Source organism: Eutrema salsugineum, unplaced genomic scaffold (assembly GCF_000478725.1).
Source record: "Eutrema salsugineum unplaced genomic scaffold, Eutsalg1_0 scaffold_11, whole genome shotgun sequence".
Taxonomy (NCBI): Eukaryota; Viridiplantae; Streptophyta; class Magnoliopsida; order Brassicales; family Brassicaceae; genus Eutrema; species Eutrema salsugineum.
Genome location: NW_006256901.1, coordinates 5,693,364 through 5,708,750, shown reverse-complemented (window position 1 = coordinate 5,708,750; position 15,387 = coordinate 5,693,364). Strand labels below are relative to the sequence as shown.

Genomic DNA, 15,387 nt, shown 5'->3' with positions numbered 1-15,387 from the left:
AAGAACTGGAAAATTCAGATATAAAACTTTAAGATACAATAAGCGCGTTAGTGCGAGTGATAACAGAGTTCATGTCATTCACTGTAGCGAATATATATCCTATATCGACAACACCTCAAGGAGTGATAGACGAGACAAGATAAAAGCATATACCTTTCAGAATCTGCCGCCGACTGAGAATACGGTGATGTAAAAGACTCGCCGACCATGGTCGATATCCCAAAAAAAGACGACGTCGCTAACTTGCCTCAATCGCCGTTCGTCGAGAGAGAGAGAGTTCAGAAATTGAAGCTGAAAACAGTATTACTGGGTTGTGACTGTTTTGAAATTCAAAATGAATTTCATGGACCTAAGTTTCCCTATAAAGGCGTGGAAAGAGAAATTTGAATTAAAGGTAAAGTTGGATGAAAGAGAAAAATGTCAGATAAAATGAAAAATGTAAAGACACAAACGTTATAATACATCAAGCGTGTTATAGTGCAATGAAGGTGAGGGGGTATTGGGTACTTTCCACCCTATGAAAAAATTAGTTTTCGCGCACCTAATTAACGCTTGTCGTGTTGCTATGACACCAAATACTTATATTAAAATAGAAAGTTTACAAAGCATAAAGAAGAGGAATATTACATTAAGGAAAAAGATAGCAATCCAGCACCGGATTGAGAGGGTAATAGAGAAATATCAACTAGTACCATGTCCACACAGGATAATCGGGACTCAAGTGGAAGACCAAAGATCGAAGAGGAGGGGTCCATGAAAAAAGCCCATTTGTTGCAAAGCAATGCTTTTGTTCTTCAGAGAGGCGAGAAGGGATTTGGCCACAACTTCCGGGGGGGGGGGAAGAGTTGTTCCCTGATGAAATCTTTTATTTCTCTCGGTCCAAATAACATAAATACACCCTTGCCAAGCTTGGAGAAGCGCAAGAGAAATACTTGAATTGTTAAAAGCATAGGGGAGCTAAGATAGAACATCATTCCACGAGAGAGGCTGAGAAGAATGCCTCAGAATTCCAGATACCCGCAACCATATTACACGGGAGAATGGACAGTCAAAAAAGAGATGATCTCTTGATTCATTTCCTATTCCGCATAACAGGTATGTGGGGTCAACCTCAGGTGACCAAGCAGCGATGCGATCAAAGGTTCGATTTTGATTCTTTATGAACAACCAAGTTGTGAAAGCATGTCTCGGAATTGAAGCCTTATGCCAAACTAAAGGAGCCCAAGACGTTTGAGCATGAGATGGCCTTAGAGAGTTCCAAGTAAGCTTCAAAGAGAAGCTTTTTTTTAGGCACATTATCAATCGACCACACTGGAGTGTCCGAGGAAGAAGAAGTATTGATGGATGAGATAAAAGCAAGAAGAAGAACCTGTTTCTCAGATCGAGCTGTGGATAAGGACCAGCCAGTCTCAGAACGAACCTCCCCGACTGTAGAGAATAGAGGGATACCTAACTGGGTTGGACCATCCGGACCTAAAAAGTGGTAGAGAGGACCAAAAGAGGTCCAAGGATCCCACCAGAAAAATGTATCATCACCATTTCCAACATGTAATCTCAGAAACCTTACAGCCTTCAGGCGAAGCTTTAGAAGCTTCCTGAACATCCAAGAGAAAGCATAATTCCTTTCGTTAAGAGCCCAAAAGGTAGAAGAAGCCAGATACCTTTTTCTGATCCAATCGACCCAAATAGAACCGGCTCGAAAATAAATCATCCAAATAAGTTTCATCGCACAAGTCTCATTCCAGCAATCTAGGTTTCTCAGACCCAATCCCCTTCCGCCTTCGGGTAGGTAATTTCCGACCAAGCTACTTTGGCACCTTTGGAATTTTCAGGTCTTCCATTCCAAAGGAAAGCACTTGATAAGGAGTTTATCTTCTTCAAGACCTTTTTTGGAAGGATAAACGCCGAGGTCCAGAATCCCACAATACCCGAGATGACTGACGATATAAGGGTGAGTCTTCCAGCCTGACTCAGGAAACGAGTGGTCCACCCACTCAGCTTCTTTCTGATTTGGTTTATAAGCGGGTCACAATCCGATATGGATAAAGATTTACTGTGAAGAGGAAGGTCCATATATCTTATCGGTAGAGTTCCAGGAATAAGACCAATCTGCTGCAGTATACACGAGACTTCTGCCTCTGTCAATCCGGAATGAAAGAGAGAAGTTTTTGAGATGTTTACTCCCAGCCCAGAGATTTGCTCAAAAGAGGATAAAATCCTGAGAACACCCTCTGGAGAGCTTACTGATCCATCGAGAAAGATAAGCAGGTCATCTGCAAATGCCAGGTGAGTAAGCTTCAAATCCTCACATCTATGGTGATAATTGAATAAGCCCTCCTGTACTCCTTTATTTAACATCTGCGATAAAACATTCATTATCATAACAAAGAGAATCGGTGAGAGGGGATCTCCCTGTCTAAGCCCAGATTTTCCTTTAAAGAAACCAGAAGTGACTCCATTCATGCTAACAGAGTAGGCAGCAGAACATACACAAGCTCTAACCCAATTTATAAAGACGTCTGGAATACCATATGCCTGAAGAGAGCTGAGTAGAAAATCCCATCTAACTGAATCAAAGGCTTTAGATATATCCACTTTGAGGGTGCTTCGTTTTGGACCAGATGATCGATGGTATCCTTGCACAACTTCAGAGGCTAGATGAACATTCTCTAATAAGAGTCTGTCTTTGATGAAGGCCGTCTGATTAGGGCTTATGAGATTTGGCTGAGTTTTCTTTAGACGATCGGAAAGAAGCCCTGAGATAAGCTTGTATATCGTGTTGCAGCAAGCAATTGGACGAAAGTCCTTGAGCTCCTCAGATCCTGTTCGTTTAGGAACGAGAACAAGAGAGGTTGCATTTAGAGCAGTGGGGATGAAACCATCTCTAAAGAAATTCTGGACCGAGGATACCACCTCCTTACCGATAATCTCCCAGCTAGCTTTAAAAAATTCCACAGTTAGGCCGTCCGGACCAGGAGTTTTGCTCAGAGGCATGTGGAAGAGAGCGCTTTTAATATTCTCCTGAGACATACATCCAATTAGCATGGACTTCTGGGAAGGAAAGCAGCGCACCCGAATGATAGCCTCTAAAAACTGAGAAAGTTTAGGGATAAAACGACCTCTTACATTACCCATTATGTATGAGTAGTACCGGATTGCAAGATCGTGGGCTTCCTCAAGAGTCGAGGTTCTCGAACCATCAGGTTTCAGGAAAGCCTTAATTGCATTTGCAGAATTTCTTGCTTTTGAGGTCATGTGGAAGAAAGCAGTATTATGGTCTCCTTCTGCAAGCCATTTAATCCTTGACTTTTGTCTGAAGAAGCTCTTTTCAATGCCCCGAAGGAAAGTCCAAGTTTCCCTGGCCGAATTTACATTTAGCATGTTTCCAGGAGAAGGGTCGTCTAGGGCCAGATGTTGCAGGGAAGAGAGGGATAGATGAGCCTCCGAAACTCGCTTCTGAATATCACTGAAATTGTCCTTCATAAGAGACTTCATCGGCCTCGTAAGGCCCTTCAGGTTGAAACAGAGGTTCCTAAGAGATGTGACAGCTTCACCCGCTTCAAGCCAAGCTTTTTTTAATTGTGGGAACACACATATGGTGTTTTGTAAGGAGATTGAAGACTTTAAAAGGTCTGATGTGCCTAGGCGAGTGGTCAGAGAATTCAGGAGCACCAAAATGGCAGTGACTTGAAGGGAAAAGAGCCAGCCAATTTCCGTTGACCAGACAACGATCAAGTTTCTTCCCTATGGGATCCACATCATTGCAGTTGGACCATGTGAATCGAGGGCCTTGAAAATCCAAATCAAAGAGGCCCAAATCAGATAGACATTCACCAAAAGTCCTCATAGCCAAGTTTTTTCTGATAATACCCGGGTTAGATGTCTTTGAAGGATGAAGGATCTCATTGAAATCTCCATTCACTAACCAAGCTTTGTTTGCGAGGTCGAAAGAGATAGCTGTGTCCCTGAGAGAGAGCCAAAGATTCTTGCGCTCCTCCTCATCGTTAGAAGCATAGATAGCAGAGTACATAAAACATTTACCATCTTCCAGAGAGACTTCAACCGTGATTGATTGAAGATTAGCAAACAAAATCCGAACAACTGTGGGAGCTTTAAAGATGATCCAAATTTTACCCAAATCCGAGTGCTGGTAGTTAGAGATAACAGCCCAATCCCGGCATATTAAAGATAAAACCTTATTCTTATTTGCCGCCGTAACATGCGGTTCCAACATTGCCCCAAAAGTGACTGGCTTCGATTTGATCCACTTCGATAATGGCTGATGCTTAGTGTGGTCATTGATGCCTCGCACATTCCAAAAAAAAAGGCTTCTGACATAGATAATATTTACGGTTGGTGACGCACTCCTTTAAGCAAGGGAAGACCACCTCCCTTTTCAGGGGAAAAATTCTCATTGAACTTCCTTTTCTTCATCTTAGGCTTGGAGCCCGATGAGGAGGGAGACGTATGAGGTGCTGCTGTAGAGTATGGGATAATTTCCATACTACTTTCACAGGGTTCATCAGCAAGCTGCAAAAGATCAAAACGGGTGGGGGAAACGATGGATAGAGATGTGGTGGGGATAATTTGGTTATTTAGAGAGGGTGAAGTAGGGGAGGGAGAAGAGGCGGTTAAGGCCGCTGTTTGAGGGATGGCTTTTTGTGAGGGATTTTGTAAGGTCTCTTTTGGTGGGATTTCTGGAGATGGTTTAGAAAGGGAGAGATTTGGTGAGGGTAAGGATTATGTTTTGGAGACCCATTTAAGGGATGAGTCTTTGGAAGGGCCTTGCATAGAAGATGAGGGAGCGGTCACAGCAGCAGCAGCGGATTTCCCCTTCGCAAGATTAAGAGGACCTCTGATAGATTTTTCGGAGCCGGTGTAAAGGGAGCATCAGACTCTCCAAATTTTCCTTTGCCCTTCTCCGCAGGTGGAGGGACCTTTGTGGAGGGAGGAGCTTGAGAAAAGGGGTAAAGAGGGGCTTTATGGCCGATTTCATTGCATATGGAACAGAGTGGAGGGAGCCATGGATACTTGACTTGAAGAATGACAATCTGCCCGTCATCACGCTCACTTCTAGTTCACTGGAGAGCGGCTTTGTGAGGTTCACCATCTCTGTCGAATTTATGCTTGAAAATGGTTTAACATATACTGCTCTGCCTAGAGGTTTGACGATGAAACTTAGACCTCATTGGTGATTAAGTCGAAAGGGATATTTTCGATTTTTGCCCATACTGGAGCACTATCCAGTGAAGGAGGGTTGAAACTGAACTCCGCTTTCCACTTGGTAACGAAGAAAGGAGAGTCCCCCACTCTCCAAAGCTCATGAAAAAGAATTTTCTTTCTCAGAGCTGGGTTGGGGATGTAGAAAAGGAAGGCCTTCTCCGTTAGGTTTTGGATGGTAACTCTTCGGTCTTTACCCCAAAGATAGTTTAGAACAGCCCAAACTTTGCCATATGCCGAAAGATTACCGTAGAAGATGCCAACAATGTAATCAGAATGAAGTTTTGCCCCTCTCTCTTCTATCTTCAGGAGAGATGGTGACTGGCACCGATGATTGAGCAATTCTACAGAAGGTTGAGAATCGAGTTGCCCAATTGAAACCAGAATCCAGAGGAGAAGACTGAGACGAATGCTTCTCATTAACCTTTGGAGCAGTTGGAGGATTTGGAGCAAAACCTGAGAAACTAGCACCCATAGAAATGTTTGACTTGGGATTAGCTTGTTGAGGAGCTTTACCCAATATACCTGAGTCGACACTTGGAGGAAGAGGAGTCGAGACAGAGACCTGACAAACAGACTGGGGAGAGGAGGAAGTCTGGTTGTCAGGCGAGATAGAAATCAACAGGGATGAGGACGGAACCTCTGCGGCTGATACGGCAAGAGGGGGATGAGGGGGGTCAGGTGGGAGCGGAGGATCCAGAGGTTTAGGAGCTGACATCGAACCAGATCTGAAGAAACACGGACGGGAGCGAGGGGCTCGCTGAGCGGCGGCGGAGGAAAAAGCCAAGACCTAATCGCCCAAAATTTTCCTTTTTCGGAGAGAGAAAAAGACTATTCGATATGGGCTACAACTTTTACGATAAAAAAAGTTTGTTTTATTCCTCTACGACTCCTGCAGAGACCAAAATTAATTTTTCAATAAATGCAAGATCTCTTTGATAATAACATCTATCTATATATGGTTTTTTATATAACATTTATCTATATATGATTATTCTCTTTTAATATTAAAGTTATATTTGCATTTAGGTTCAACATAATTGAAACAACCTATTCGAACTACTTGAACTAATTGCATTTATTAATTAGATACAATGTCAACACATGAATGACTAAATCATTACGTGTTCTTTATTAACAAGTCTTAGAACCAGGACTCTTTTCCATTAAGGAAGTGAAACTTAGGGATGTAAAAGTTAAATTTGAAGAGTAAGCTCACAATGTTCACATCAGTGTTAGCTAGAACACCACAAGAATTCTCTTATTGGATTCCTGAATCTTGATATATCAAATCGATGCTTTTTGGATCGACCATAGATCAGTTAGTGGCTTAGGATGGTGTCATAAGGATCACATGGAACAAAGATCTTCGGATTACAGGGATGCCATCGAAACGTTTCATCCTTACATGATAAATTTGATGGCGTACTCAAAACTATGTGTGGAGGACTTCTCTCCTTTTTCTCTCCCGCGTGATTCAGATCTGAAATTTTTTTTCTTCTTGCTGACACCTTCAACCTCTCTGATCTCTCTCTCCAGCATGCGTAGTGGCACACCGTCACCGGAGGAGGGACCTCATCGCTCCCCTCTTTCTTTTGATATGTCTTTAGTCTCGGTGGTCGTTGGTTCAGATGTGGCATCGTAGTGAACCTTTTTTGGGCGAGTGTCTCTTCTTTGACAGTGGCGGCGCCTCTGCAGCGTTGTTGGGTCGCGATGGAGGAAGGTCTCTTCCATGGGTTGTACCTCTCCTCCGTCTGCCTCGACGGGTTTTTGTTGCTTCTCCTTTTGCTCTCCGGCGATTTTTTTTTTACGGCTCCTCGATTTTCTTTTGAGGGTCTCCTCCGGCAGCATGCACTATGTCGTTCTTGGTAGTGGGGTGGTAAACTTCAGTCGACTCTCTCCCCGATTAAGGTCTCTCTCAAGTTTCAATCTTTCCGACGCGGCGGCGAGGTAATATTTGCAGATCCAGCCTCCTTGGCTCCGGCGTTGGTGTTTAGAACCTTGAGGACGGGTTTGTTCTCCGTTTTGGTGTCTAGGTTGGCTCGTGTCTGGTGGCAAGCTTCGGAATGGTGGCCCATATTTTTTGGTGGGTGCGGCTCCACCAGCGGTGTGTCTCAGCGGTGGCTTTAGACGAGTGGCTTGGTGGTAGCTCGCTCAGTTTGGACGGTTTTGGCTATGTTGCCGTCTTTGACATCAATGTGGCACAGGATACCCAAAGGTGTGTGTTTCCAAAATTGTGTAGTAGGCCCGCGTTAGTGTCTCAAAACTCGGTTCATGTTGGCTCCGGGTGTGGTCTGGTGTTGATGGTAGAGCAATGCCTAATGTGATTGTTGAGGCGCCGGTTTGTGTTACGGCTTGCTTGTAGCTGTAGGAGCTGGTTCATGCAGAGATTCATTTTGGGGGGAATGGCGGTCTGAAGTGATGCTCTGATTGCCCACTCGACCTCCTTTGTTGACAGTTACATATTTGTCTGTTATGGAAATCAGAAATCACGTTAGTTCTCGGAGAAGCTGTAGGAGTTTGAAGGTTGGCCTCGGGATGATGCTCGTGGCAACATTGATGAGAGCTCTAGTTCTTCGAGGTTACAACAAAAATGGGATGATCCGCATTTTGGCGTGTGACTGCTGCTTTCTCGTTTAGTGTTGTTTTGGTTTTAATTATATTATCTCTTAAGCTGTTTTTTTTAGTTGTACGTTGTGGTTTGCTACTTATTTGTCGTTGTTTCATAGTTTTTCGGTTAATCTGTTTTCTTTTTAATTCTTAATTTTTGTCAAAAACTAAAAATTAGTAATAATTTTTATGTTTTACCAATATATATATATATATATTATGTTTGGAAAGTAAATGTCTTTAACTTGAATCGAGGCAAATTGTTCAGATTGGTGGGAATGATAGAGAATTTGTGGATTTAGATTCTATCTATCTCCTTAGTGACGTATTTGAGAACTTTAGTTTAAAATCATCTCTAACTCATTAAGTATTATTTTTTTAATATAAGACAGAGCAGCTAAAAATTGTTTCTTTTTACCTGTTAAAACTCCATCTATATTAGTATTTGTGAAGTGAATCATACTGTGATTTAACGCATAGCTTTTGATGTTGTTTTGATTAAAGAAATCTTTATGTTCTGATTTGTCAGATAATGTTATATTCTGATTGGCTGGTGTTAATTAATTATTATAAATTTTATGTTATTTTGGTGAAAGGTATTAAAATACACTTATGTCATTAATGAAAACATTCTATTCTGATTAGTTTGTTTTATTTAATTGTTTTAATATTTTAAAAACTGACAAAAAATTGGATCAGCAGAGAAATAGCTCAAGCCCATGGGCTTAGTCCTATTTATATAATTACTTAAATACTTTTAATCAAAATTTTCAATTCTGATTGGTCAATTTCATTTTTTTTTTTAGTATAAATTCAATTTTATTTAATTAATCTACTTTGTAAAAAAACAGCTTAAACCCATTTTTGGTCGAACAATATAATAAATACTTAGTGACTGATTCATTACCACAAAAAAACTTATTTTAATTTAGTGTCTTAAATTGTTATTCCATGAGTAGCAGGTTTGAATTATGTTATTTATTTTAATTTTATCGTGTATTAGTTTTTTTTTTAGATTTTTATGCTATTCCTTTTAAAAAATTACTCATTTAATTATCGTCTATTAAAAAATATATATATTAAAATTGAATTTTTTAAAAAATAAAAAATAGATGTTTTCTTTTTCGTTTAAGTTAATCTTTTAATAGTGGAATGATAAAGTCGTATCTATGATTATATGATTATCGGATTATTGAAAAATAACAAAAACAAATTTAGAATAATCAAAGAAGAATATTCTCTATATGGAGAATTATCCTATGCAAAAATAAAGAAATAAACGTTTATACCCTACCATACTTTTCATATAAATACTTTGTGTGGATGCTCATATTCGTTAGTTTATTTTTTTTTACATTCTGTTTTAGGTTTAGGCGATGGGTTACTTTGTTCTTTTATTTTCTAAATTATTTTTGTGATATTTGATATGTTACTTTACTTGCATACTAATCTTACTACCTGTTCCTCTATATGTGGTACTTTGAATCTATGAAAGCTTCATAGCATATCGTTAGGTAATTTCTCTTTTGGTGTTATTTAATTTGACTATTTAATCTGTGTGTTTTTATTATTGTTGTTAATCCGAAAATTGTCATTAACTTTAGCAATGCTTATTTGATTGTTCGATGTGTTCTTCAAGTTGTAAAATAAATAAAACCGATTTTCATATAATCTAAAAGGAAAATATTTGATTGTATTGGTAATCACTAATCATCATTACAAGAAAAACCTAAACCCTAATTCTTTTAGTATAAATACATTGTGTCTCCTTTCTTTAATATTGGTTACTTTTTTTTCTTTTTTAATTTGTTCCGGACTCAAGTCAATTTCTTTTCTTTACCTATTCTTTCTTTTAGAGTTTTGTGCAATTTTCAATATATGGTCTTATTTGCATTAATTTAACGGTGTGTTTTTCTAGGTATGGTATTTTGAATCCAACAGGAGAGGAGAAGAGTTGGCAGGCAGCAGAAAGTGTTATCGGTTAGTTGAGTTTTCTCTATTTGTAATGTGTGTGTTTTTTTTATAATTGTTTTGACATATCTAATCAGTTGATCGAGTCTTCGTCCTACCCGAAGTTCTATTTTTTTTTGTTCTTTGATTATGTTCTTTTAGTTTGAAATGTTGAGTGTATTGTTTGATTGCTGTAGTTTAAAATCTAATTTTGTAGTTTTGTTGTTTTTTAGGTTGCAGATAAACAAAGGATTGTAATTCCTAATAAAAAACAAGAAACATTCGGTAATATCTAAAATTGTTATAATAAATGACTAACGACTAACGGCCGCGGTCAGGAGACGCGCGACCGTGGTGATTGAGGGCTCGGCCGCGGTCACGTTCACGGTGCCGCGGTCACGTTCACGGTGCCGCGGTCACGTTCACGGTGCCGCGGTCGATGCATCCTTGGCCGCGGTTCCGTCAGTCGCGACCGCGGCTCTTTCTCCTGCGGCCTTTGTCCAATCTTCTCGTCTTTGCCGGACCGAGCAGCTAAAAACCTACATTTTCTTCTTGGTTTTTCTAATTTTCTGATTTTTTGTGTTTTTGTTTTATAACATACCTAAAACTTAAAAAGAAAAAGAAAGCATAAATTGTAAAAAAGAAAAGAAAACTAAAAGAAAGAGTACCTAAATGGGTTGCCTCCCATTAAGCGCTTTTGTTTTAAGTCGTTTAGCTCGACGTAAGCATGAGGAATCAGGCTGATTTGAATGGCACTCCACTTGATGTGCCTTTATCACTTCCGGTTGCCGGAGGTTTTACTTCATCTCCTTGAGGAGAACTCTTCTTACCTTTACTCTTCTTTCGGACTTTAATGTTGTTCAGAACCCTTTTTGTGTTTTCGATCAGCTCCTGGATTTGGTCCTCACTAGTTTCTGTTGCATCTGGTGGAATGATGATCTTGATCTTTGCAAAAGCTTTCGGCTTCTCCTTTTCTTTCTCTTTTGGCCTGTTTCCTTTGCTTGAAAATTCATCTAAGATAGTAGGATAGTACCTTTTTCTGTCCACATTGAGGAAAACAGCATGCCGGTTTGCATGATCGATTATTGCTCCTACTGTAGCTAGGAATGGTCTCCCGAAAATGAGTGGCCTCTCCTTGTCTTTATCCATCTCCAGGACTTGGAAATCTGCTGGAACAATCTTATCTCCCACTAGAACTTGTAGATCATGAATCGCCCCTTCAGTATCTTTTTGAGATGAATCTCCAAAGATAACCTTAACCGTCGATGTCCTTAGGGTTTTTATGCCCAATTTTTCGGCAAATGTCTTAGACATGATGTTGACATTGGCTTTGGAATCGCACAAGCAGTCTGTAAACTTGATTCCTGAAATGAAACACTGGAAAACAAAACGTTCCGGATCATCGGCTTTGGTAAGCCTTTGAAACGGTGATCGTTCAGGTACCTTAAACGGTGGCTGCTTGGGATCGATATCCTTGTACAGTGGTACAAAGATTGGGGTTTCTTCTTTCTTTCCATCGGTTCCGGCCTCTTCTTCGGGCAATGTGTTTATGGCGTTGCAAAACTTCTTAGGGTTATCTTCAACTCTTCCTGGAAGAACTCCACTTTGCCTCTTCATAGGGTCGGCTGTTTGGGCGACTTGCACTTCTAACTTTTTTACATGCGAAGATAAAGATTCAAACTTACCATTCAGATCATTGTACATGCAGTCCACTTTCACGTTCACGTCTTTAGATGCTTTTTCGTTCGTCATAACGAGCTGTTGGATTGACTGTTCAAGTCTACCGATTTGTGAAACTAGCTGGTTCGTCGTGACTCCCTGCTGTTGTACAAATTGATTGTTAAAACCCGTACCTTGGTAGTTATATGGCTGTCGCGGTTGATATGGTACTATTCCTCCAAAGTTTCCACCTTGAAACTTGTTTTGGAAGGATTTTTGCTGAGGTGGGTAGTACTGATCTTGAGGATTCTCCACATTTGGATTGCGGTAAGAGAGATTGTTGTAATTTTCATTCCGGAAGTTGTTGTTGAAGTTGTTGTTGGAGCGATTTTGGTATGGCACCAGTGTTCCTACGTAGTTCACATCTTCTTCTTGAAATGCTTGATTAATGTGATCGATATCACTAGGTCCTTCATCTTCTGCGCCATTGTTGGTTTCACAGGCATGGATCGGGCGATTGTTGCTCTTCAGAAGCTGGCTCACCATGTTCTTCAACTCGGTTATCTCCTTGTTGTCTGTTCCGGCTTGCTTCATCGATCGATCGTATTCAGGACAGTCATTGCTATTGGCTTGATCCAAATTTTTGATGAGAGCTCTTCCTTGGGTTATCGTCTTTTGCCCAAAATCTCCATTGCTAGCTGTATCAAGTGAAAGTTTGTATTTTGGTTGCAAACCTCGGTAAAATGTGCTCAGCAAGCTTGATCCATGAAATCCATGGTGAGGGCAATCACGTTCATACTCCTTAAAACGTTCCCAAGCTTCATAGAAAGATTCAGTTGGCCCTTGTTGAAAGGTTGAGATCTTCGTTCTCAAATTGTTCGATCTTGACTTAGTGTAGAAGTGGTTTAGGAAAGCAGTTCTACATTCTTCCCAATTGGTAATCGATCCTGCAGGCAAAGACTTCAACCAACGGTGAGCTTTATCTGCTAATGAAAAAGGGAACAACTTACACTTTAAATAGTCAGGTGGAACTTGGTTTGTTCTCATCATGCTGCAAATTTCTTCAAAAAGCTCGATGTGGTCCATTGGGTGCTCAGAAGGAACTCCATGGAACTGGTTTTGCTTCACCAATGAGATGATTTGAGGCTTGACTTCAAACTCATTCCGGTTTGGAAATGGTACTTGAATTGCAGATCGATTCTGAAAATTTTGAGTATGTGCATCAAAATCAGCTATGCGATGGTTCCTGGCTTGTCTTCGGTGTTGATTTGCTGGCGGAATGGGGCGGTGAATGCGTTCATTCGGCTGCATTGCTGGGTGGTCACCATCGGCTGCATTGATGGGTGGATCAAGGTCTTCACGTCCTTCTCTCTCTCGGTTCTGGTGATTTCTTGGAAGAACCTCATCCTCCTCTCCATCTTGTCGAGCATGATCACCTTCTACGTGATCATTCTCTTCGTTTTCTCCATGTTCGGACCCGTCTTGGTCCATATTTAAATTTCGATTAATAGGATCTCCAGGCTGGTCGTCGTTGGCCATTCCTTGCGTTTGTCTAAGTCTTCGAAGTTCTCTTTCGTGTCTGTCTATCTCGTCTAGAATTGGAATGTCTCCTGCAGGTCTACGCCTGGTATTCATGCAATTCAGAGAAAAACAAAAGAAGGGAAAGATAGTTCAGAAAAACTTTAAGAAAGAACTAGAGATCAGGTGTCTAGAACAGAAGTTAAAACAAGAAAAATAGCAAAAGGCAGCGAAACAAATCCCCGGCAACGGCGCCAAAAACTTGATGTGTCGTGTCAACTGCGTGAGGGAACAAGTTTTACCCTTAACAAAACAAATGAAAGCCGCAAGTGCACAGCTAATCAGTTGCAGCATTTAGGGATCGAATCCACAAAGATTTGTGTGCCTGGTATACTTCTACGGTTTTTAACTTTATGTCTAGACTAAATGGGTTTTAAAGGTTGGTTGTTTTTCTTGCGAATTAAACTAAAACAAAAGAAAGCAATTAAATCTATCCTAAAAAGCAGGTAAGAAAATCGAATGAAATGCAATTAGAATAAGCAAATATCGAATGAAAGACTAATAAGGCAAGTAAAATATCGCATGAAAGGTAAATGAAGCAAGTAAGTAATTAACTAAGGAAATTGAAATGCAGGTCTAAGAAAGCAAGTAAAAATCGATGGAATTGTAAACTATGGCTAAAAACGCTGAGCTTTTGGGAACTCTAAGGGATCATAATCGGTTTTAACACTAAGGAAGATAGATTGGGATTGACAGATAATGATATATGGGTTCTAGAGCTAGAGTACGGCGGTATGACTACGTCACTGTCGTGATCATAACCAACTGTTTCTCGCAACCCTGACCAGTAGGTTTCCACTCTGGCCCTGGAAGGGAGAGAACGCAAGAGCTGCACAAGACTCGTCAATACTCACGATCTCGCCGCAGGTAAGTTTCCACTCCTACGGAAAAATCGCCTGTTTCATTCTAGGGCTGATACTTAATGAAAACTTTCGCAACACTAATTATCTAGATCAGATACTAGGTGATCAATCAAGCATACATGCAATAAGAACAAGAATAAACAGAGAACAGGTCGAAATCCCAGATCTATAAACCTAGATGTCTTAATCGATTATGAGAGCCCCTTCCGGGAACCCTAAGCCCAACTCGGGATCTACTCAGACATGGCTGAGTTCAACATCATCATTGGTTTTAATACAAGTAATGAAAAACAGTAAAGAAAAGAGATAAAGAAAGCTTCTCTATTGAAGAACTCGGACTTGAACAATCTTCTACAAAAATCTCATAAAAATGGTGATAGATAAGACTTTTAAGGGTCTCAGGGCTATCAATCCCCTTGTCAATGTAGTACAAAGAGGTTTATCAATCCAGATGTGGTGTTAGACACTAAGCTATATGATCAAGTTCTTAATTCAAGCAAACAAGAATAGGTTTTGATTAATCTAGAGACAACTATAAACATAAACAGGTTTAAAGACAAATGACAATGACAAATGATGTGAATATGATATGATGGAGGCATGAGATTCTAGACATGATAGTTGGTTAGGGTGCCTTGGTGTTAAACTAGAAATGCTAATGACAATGATGAGACATGATTCAAATGATTAAGAACTCTAATCTAGGTTAATCCTCTCATGAAGGTATTAACCCCTATACTAATCCATTTTCAAACCAAATTCCCATTTGTGAAACATGAATCAATATGCATTAACAAACAGCTCTTAATGATCATTCAAGCATTTAACAAATCATTCCCATGATGAAAAATTACTTAAACCTCTAACACAACTCTTTCAGGAATTTCATCAAACACTTTTGGTGCATGAAATTCCCAGAATCTAGATCTCAAGTGATTATCAAGGATTTAGCATAGAGAACAGCTGTTTAGAGAGATGAATCAATGAATCTAGCCCTAAGCACTCCTAATCTAACACTTTAGCACCCTAACCTACACATCTAGAACCTCATTAAGGTGACTACTCACTAATCATACTAATCTCTCTTAAACTTTTGCAAGTTGAGTAGATTAGCATGATTAATGATGAGAAATGGAGATGGAGATGATAGATTCAAAAGAAAACAGCTTTAAACACCCAGATCTCCTTAAACTCTCTTGATTAAACACTCAAATAAAGATATTTCTCTTCTTAATGGAGTCTTTTCACCAAAAAGGCAAGAGACAAAGGGAATAAAACTTTGTTCTCCCCCAAAAAAAAACCCTAAAAAGTATTTATACCTTCTTAAAAACGAACCGGGTCAGCCCGGAACAAACCGGGTCCTGACCTGGCTTTAATGGATAAAGTGGGAAAAGCTGCGGGTCGGTTCAGTATGTCCCAGGCCGCACACCTAAGTCGCAGTAGATGAAGACTTGTCTTGTGAGGCTTGAATCGCCTTGTCGGAGCCGCACAACCATCTTGGAGTAAA

General features: G+C 40.2%; 1 non-coding gene across 1 annotated transcript; it reads left to right on the top strand.

Annotated features, from left to right (window-relative positions):
* Positions 1–12,208: 12,208 nt before the first annotated feature.
* Positions 12,209–12,315, top strand: LOC112090025. Its single transcript, XR_002901384.1, has one exon. It is a non-coding gene; the product is annotated as a small nucleolar RNA R71 (small nucleolar RNA).
* The last annotated feature ends 3,072 nt before the right edge of the window (positions 12,316–15,387 follow it).